The sequence below is a fragment of the Pseudopodoces humilis genome, chromosome 1, assembly GCF_049639895.1.
Source record: "Pseudopodoces humilis isolate 2021_Gansu_Grassland_sample_001 chromosome 1, ASM4963989v1, whole genome shotgun sequence".
Taxonomy (NCBI): Eukaryota; Metazoa; Chordata; class Aves; order Passeriformes; family Paridae; genus Pseudopodoces; species Pseudopodoces humilis.
The window spans coordinates 36,716,551-36,723,338 of NC_142200.1; the positions used below are offsets into that span (position 1 = coordinate 36,716,551).

A 6,788-nucleotide genomic window follows, 5' to 3' on the forward strand; every position below is an offset into this window, starting at 1 on the left:
TGAGCAGGAAGCCAGGTCATGGCTGAGATAATTAAGGGAAGCCTCTGAATGAGAAAGTAGCTAAAGGGCAGGGGTCTTTATCTTACTTATTATGACTATCTTTACTGGTAGAGGAAAAGACTGAACCCCAGGTTTTGCCACAGAACATTTACTGGTTGATGTTTAAATAGGATGCAGAGTGTAAAGCATCTTTGAAAGCCAGTTGGAAATTGCATCTACCACCTCCTACTAGGGGAATCTTTATTTGCCTTCAAGGCTATCTCTACTTAGGTGGAATGGAAAGTGTTCTGTTCAAAATGGTCATCAAATGAAAGACCTTACTGTTGTAGCTCAGTCAATCAGAAATCTGTTTCCTGGAGGAAAAGTATGTTTTCTTCTGATATAACTTTACTACAAAGGAAGTAGGAGCATTGCCAATATAATAAAGACTAGGAAGCTATAATTAGAATGAAAACATGACAAAGATGCATCTACATATAAAAAAGACAAACAAAAGTATTTTTGTGTCCCAAATACAATGCAAGTGGGCTTGTGGGTGCTACTGGTCATCATAGCAACATCTTTTTGGATGAGTCATGTATTTCTCAATCAGAAAGCATGAAGATTGCATTTCTTTGAGGTCTGGGGAGAAAAAAAAGCAGAAATGGGGAAAGTAAACAGGCAATCACCAAAACCTATAGACTTAAGAAGGAAGTTAGGCCACTGTTGCTGAATATTACCAGCAAATCAGCCGCTTGGGTTTTTCAAATGATACGTGAGGATCATGAGCCATGGAATTTGCAAGCATTGCATGAGGAAGAGCATGCCTGGTACTTCCCAGCCCCAGATCTGGGGTTATACACTGTGTGCACGCAAGACATGTTCAAGTATTCTACAGATGGAAGTAGGCTCAGGTCAGACAAAACTTCCAGAAGACTTGAACCTAATCCAGAGGCCAAAGTATCACAATAATTCAGTCAAAAAGTAAAATTATTGAAAAAACATGATGGGTGGTAAAAAGAAATAGTGTAACAAGGAAGGAATTAAAAAGTACTTAGAATCCTAATTTAAGGAACAAAACCAAAAAAAGTAAACAACATTTTGGTTTATATTTCCAAGCTCTTTAATTTTTCTGGGATGGCAGAGCCCCTCACTTATTTTCATTATTGTATATAGAGAGAAAACTTCCCTTCCTTGTCTACATTCTGGCTTCCCATTAACAAAAACTAACAAAAGTGATTTATTTCCTGTGTAAGCCAACTTTTTTTCTTTTCTTTATGACAATCTTTTGTAGATTTTTGAGGACAGGACCATATTTGGGCCCATCTGTGTTTGTCGTTTGTCTCAAAGTTTCAACATTACAGACCCTATGTTCACCTAATAATATCAGATTTAGCATGATAAACCCAAATAATCCCATCTGCCTTTGTGCTCTACTATCACCATCCCTTTTTCGGTCCCCATGGCTGCCTGAGACAAGGAAATGTTCAGGCCTTCTATTTGATCTTTTACTTCAGCCTTATGTCAGCCTCAAGGAAAAATGTTTTATTAGTATAATGCAATCTGTCCTGAACTAACTTGCAAGTGCAAGAGTTTTGATGATATTGAATTTGCTCAGTGGTGGTAAGGCAATGCAGCTGTGGCTGTCAATGTATGAAAAAATAACTGATACTTGTATAAATTATTTTTTTAAATCCCACACAGTCTACCTACATGCAAAGACATGAGAACACACTCCAAAATTGACTTTGTCTTAAGGTGAAAAATTTCCTGACTCGGCTCAAACATATAGAAATTGTTCTGAAGAACTAAAATTTTGATACAGGCCATAAATATATAGTCTTGAAAAACCCAAAATGTTTCCACAAACAGCTGAAAAGTTGGCTGAAAAGTCTAAGAAGGACTGAAATGAGCTGTTAATTAATGTGTAGATGAAATAAACTGTGATTCCTCTGTCAGCTATAGTGTTAATCTGAAACTTATTCCCTCTTTTTCTTTGGTTGATCATTGCTCAGAATACCCCCACAGAACTGTTGCATATGATTTCAAGTTCACAAATCAAGTTTTGCAGACTTTCTACTTCTGCATCATCAGTTTTTCTTGAATTATTCAGTTCCTTCAGTTAATGGCTACCAGCATGCTGTACATACAAGGGTATTGTGTTATAGCTTCATCTACTTCCTTCCATGTCCTAGTCATTTTTAATTTTAGATTTTGCTAAATGCTTTTCTAAATTTGTGTTGATGCCTGGTAAACAAGCTGTGAAGGATCAGTCACCATTAACACAATCTGTCTATCCTGCACCAGAGAGCCCTTGAAGGGAATTTCCAGTGTGACACTGCAGGGTGTCTTGGCTTTTTGGAATGCTACAAAGCAAACTGTAAACAGTCTTCACCATGCCAGCACAAGCAACAGCTTTGGTACCATTTTCGGCTGAATCTGCTTCACAAAGATTCAGTGAATGACAGTTGTTTAGGAATAGTAGGCGCTGTTTACCATCTTGCTCTAACACACTGTAGCCTCCCTAAAAAAACTTATATACCAAATTAGTTGTATTAATCATATTATTCTTGTTTTCAGCCTTGTGATAAGGATCATTAAAACAAAAACCAAGGTTTTTTAACTCTTGTTTTTCCATTTCAATTTCAATGGTTCTGAGAACGCTCCTCAGCAGTGTACCTTTTCTAGATACAATAGATTCATCATCACCCTCAAAGGCAACAAGCCTGTCTGATCTGCTTTCAAGTAAATATGGTATAACATATTTCTGGTGAATTCTGTCTTGGCACACTTTCAGTTTAGGAGCTGACACTGATGACTCAACCTCACAGTCACTTCTTGGTTTCACAGATAATCATCTTAACCCTCTTCAAGGAAATTGTGTGAACATCAGCATATCTGTTTTGTATTGTTCTCCATCACTGCACACAGTATGCCTCTGTTGCATGACTGTCAAGGATCAGGTGAGTCACTTTTCTGAAGAAATATTTCTTTCTACAGATTTTTTCACCAGCGTAAGGCCTACTTGGAACTCCCTAAATAAAATTGCCATAGTCATAGGAAAGCCACATAACCCAAGGAACGGAACTGGTTTCTTCACACACATTTTATACGGGACAACATGGGAATGTGACCATCCTATTTCTTCATCATCACCTGAACAGGATCATTCAATAACTGAAATCTGGTTTTTTTTTGCATGCCATATTTAAATACATAATGCACATGTTAGCTGAAGGACCCAGAACTGCCTCACATCTTTTGAGTCTCTACATATTTGAGCTTCAGCTCCACTCCTGCTCCATTTTGTGGTAGAATCCCATATATCACCCTTTCCCTGAGCTTTGATTATCTGGATAGGGAAGATGGCTATTCAGGCAGCAGAAGTGTTTTGATACAATCCAGTCAAATTCTCAGTCTAGATGATCATACAAGTCCAGCTTCTGAATGATCAAGATGTGTATACCTAGTCACCCATTACCTGTACAGCTTAAACAGAGGCCATCTCGTAGTCTCTCATTCTCTCATAGTTCTCAAATATGCCCCAACTCAGATATTAAAGCTGTAGTGGCAAAAGTGCAATATAAGCTCTCCTTCCTTTCACAAGTTCAAAACTTAACAAATGACTATAGAATTCGTGATGCACTTTTTCTTTTTTTCTTTTTTCTTTTTTTTCCCCACCTCTCTGTCTAGTGTACTTGTTGCCACAACTCATTGTTTTACAGGTTGTAAGTGATTTTACTTGATTAGGAGAAGTATACCAATGGCAAAGCTGAGCTGGGAGCATTCTGTCCTCTATCCTCTTTTCTAACTGTGTAATATATATAAAGTGTGAAATTATGAAGTATGAGAAGCTTCAGAGAATGAGCAGAATGCATTTTTGGAAGAGTGAACTCCTTTCCTTCCACTATGTGTGTATTTGGCTAACAATAATTTTAACTACAGAACAGTGAACACTAAACTTGTGCTCATATTTTATTGTTTGCATTTCAGTTGCATAGGTTTTATGGTACTATTATTCAACATATTCAACTAATAGAAGTTTCAGATGCATAACCTACCTGTGATTTTGCTTTAAATTAAATCTAGTAACTCAATTTTTTTTCCTCTTGTCTCATTTTTCATTAAATTCATACAGTTCTTTAAAATTTAATAATGTAAGCTTTTTGCAACCATTTGAGAATTGGGGTTATGCTGTTAAAATACTATGCAAATAATTCATATGATCAGACTAATATATAGCCTTAGTGTTATAGGCACTTTTAAAATTTTGAGATTGCAATTCAGCTACCAGAAATCCATAACCAATTGTCTTCATATGGTTCTGGGTGACTGCTCCTTATATAATGAATTACTCAGGAAATCTCTTGTTCACGGAATACATTATAGTATAGTATACAAAATAAATTAAGTTTTTCCTGAAAACTTTATTACCACATTTTCTGCTAGAATGTGAAGGCTAGGTTATGTTTGCAATACTGTATGTGTTGTCTACATTGCAGGGAGAGGGCTCAATAGCTCAGTTATATGTGTAATATCTTCCTGAAAGATATGGAAATATGTGGAATTCATCTCACTGATATAGGAGCTACCCCATCACTCTTGAGCAGAGCTGCACCCAGTGATAATGGGACCATTGTTATCAGATAAAGATTTACCCTGAGGGCAATATACTGCCTTTGCTTTTCAGGAACCATTTATTGATTTCAGAGGATATTTTCTGAAATATCTGATAGTCTTGTACAGTTTCTTCTTTAAAGTACAATTGACACCTTGGTGGTATTGTGCAAACCAGTTGTCTTGTGAAAAAAAATAAGCACAGTACATTCAGTTTTGTCTGTTAGCTTCCATATGAAATTATACCTTATGCTATTTAAAATACTCTTACATTTTGCCCATATACACGTTATAAACAGACAGAAATTACCCATGGGATGACCCTGCTTTTTAAATACTTATCTAAATAGATATACATGCAGCTATTGTCACGTGTGCTTTGATAACCGGCTCATCTCGATTGAGTAAGACTAAGGAGCAGGAAAGACAAAAAGAGAGAGGGAAAAAAGAAGAGTGGGCTGAGTTGTGGGTGTGAAGATGAGGGAAGTGTCGTGGGCTGGCCGGGTGACACTGCTTTCCGAGTGAGTCAGGAGCTCTCTGAAGAACTGCTTGAAACTGGGAAATCTGTTGATAAAATGTTGATAAAATGTCATAGCTGTGACAGCATTCAGTGTCATGCAACCAAACTCCTGTGACAGGTCTGTTGGCCAATTGCCCCAAATTTACAGTTATTAGTGAATATTGGTGGCTTAGGCACTGAGGACAGATTTTAAGCTCTATCCTTTACAGAAAGTAGATTCCAGACTCATACAGTAATAATTGGTGCCTTGGTTCACCCTTGAAAGTCTTTGCTGCAACATGTCTGCCTCCTTTCCTTCTGTAAAACAAAAACAGCAGTTATTTGATCAGGTTATTCTGAAGATTGCCTAATGCCTTGAAGGTTCTAAAAATCTCATAAACAAGAAGCAACCCTGCATGACAAGTGATAGGCAGTGCACCCACATTTTTTACCTGTAACTTATTGTTTACAAGTCTGATGATCATAGGGTTTTCTGAAATGCTTGCTGCTGTGGATTAACCCTGTAGGCAGCCAAACACCACACAGCTTCTATCTCTTTCCCTCTGCAGTGGGATGAGAGAGAATAGCAAGGGCAAATGTGAGGAAACTTATGGGTTGTGTTAAGAGGTTTTAATACTCAAAAGAGGAAAAGATAAAACAAAACAGAAAGCAACAAGGGGCACAAAAATCAGTTGCTCACCACTGGTAGAGGAGCACCCATCCTGAGCAACAGTAACCTGGCAGAACTCCTCCTCATCCTAGGAGCTAAAATAAAGAAAATTATCTCTGCTGCAGCCAAAGCTAGTATGCTCATCCAAAAAGAATTAAATCCCACATACTTGTATGGTTATCTGAATACAAATCCATGCAGTATTTGCAAAAAAATATGAATTTTCACTTAAAGTTGACCATACAGATTATTTTATAATTAAATTATTATTTTAAAAATGTTTGCATGTTAAAGTGTAGACTTCTAAACATGAATTAGGTTTTTAATGAAAACAATCATTAGGTAATTAGGCAAATTTTGCTTTGGCTAAAGGATGCACCACAAAAGTTGGCATAAATAATATATTTGGAAGATTTTAAATGCATTTCTGAGTGAAAAGAGAAAAAGAAAGGGGGAAAAAAAAAGGCTGGGATCACAGTCCCCAAATAAACACAGAAAACTTCAGAAAAATATACTAACATTGGGGCAGAGAGTATTAATTCATGCAAATTTTGAGAAATGTAAAATAATGTTTAGTGGAAGGTATTTTTTACCTTATTTGTACTGACTGATGGGTTCTCAAATATCCTGAAAGAGATGGTGAAGCTTAATGACAATTACACCTTATACATGCAAAGGAATAGTGGCTAAAAAGATGAGACAAAAGAAAATATTAGAAGATGCTTTAACAGCAATAGCAAATAATGTCTCCTGACTTGTACCACAGGCAAAAATCTGGCCTTAAAAATGAAGAGTCAAGAACTTCTATTGAGTTTAATGGTACCAGAAGCTTGGCCACTGAGTTATGTTTCTAGAAGAAATAAATAGTATTCAGTCAGGTGATGAAAATGCTTACAGACTGCACGCAATTTCTAGGTGACTGAAGAAATCAAGATGATTTGATCTGCTTAATTAAAAAAAAAAAAGGAAACTGCCTAAAAACCTCCCAAACAAACACATCAGTGGAAATATATTTGCTTCAGC

General features: G+C 36.7%; 1 long non-coding RNA gene across 1 annotated transcript; it reads right to left on the reverse strand.

The window, feature by feature from the left end:
- Positions 1 to 4,785: 4,785 nt before the first annotated feature.
- LOC148185054 (uncharacterized) lies at positions 4,786 to 6,451 on the reverse strand. The gene is made up of 4 exons (XR_015774020.1): positions 6,359 to 6,451; positions 5,796 to 5,860; positions 5,548 to 5,658; positions 4,786 to 5,413 (listed from the first exon to the last, which is right to left on the reverse strand). It is a non-coding gene; the product is annotated as an uncharacterized LOC148185054 (long non-coding RNA).
- Positions 6,452 to 6,788: the final 337 nt, after the last annotated feature.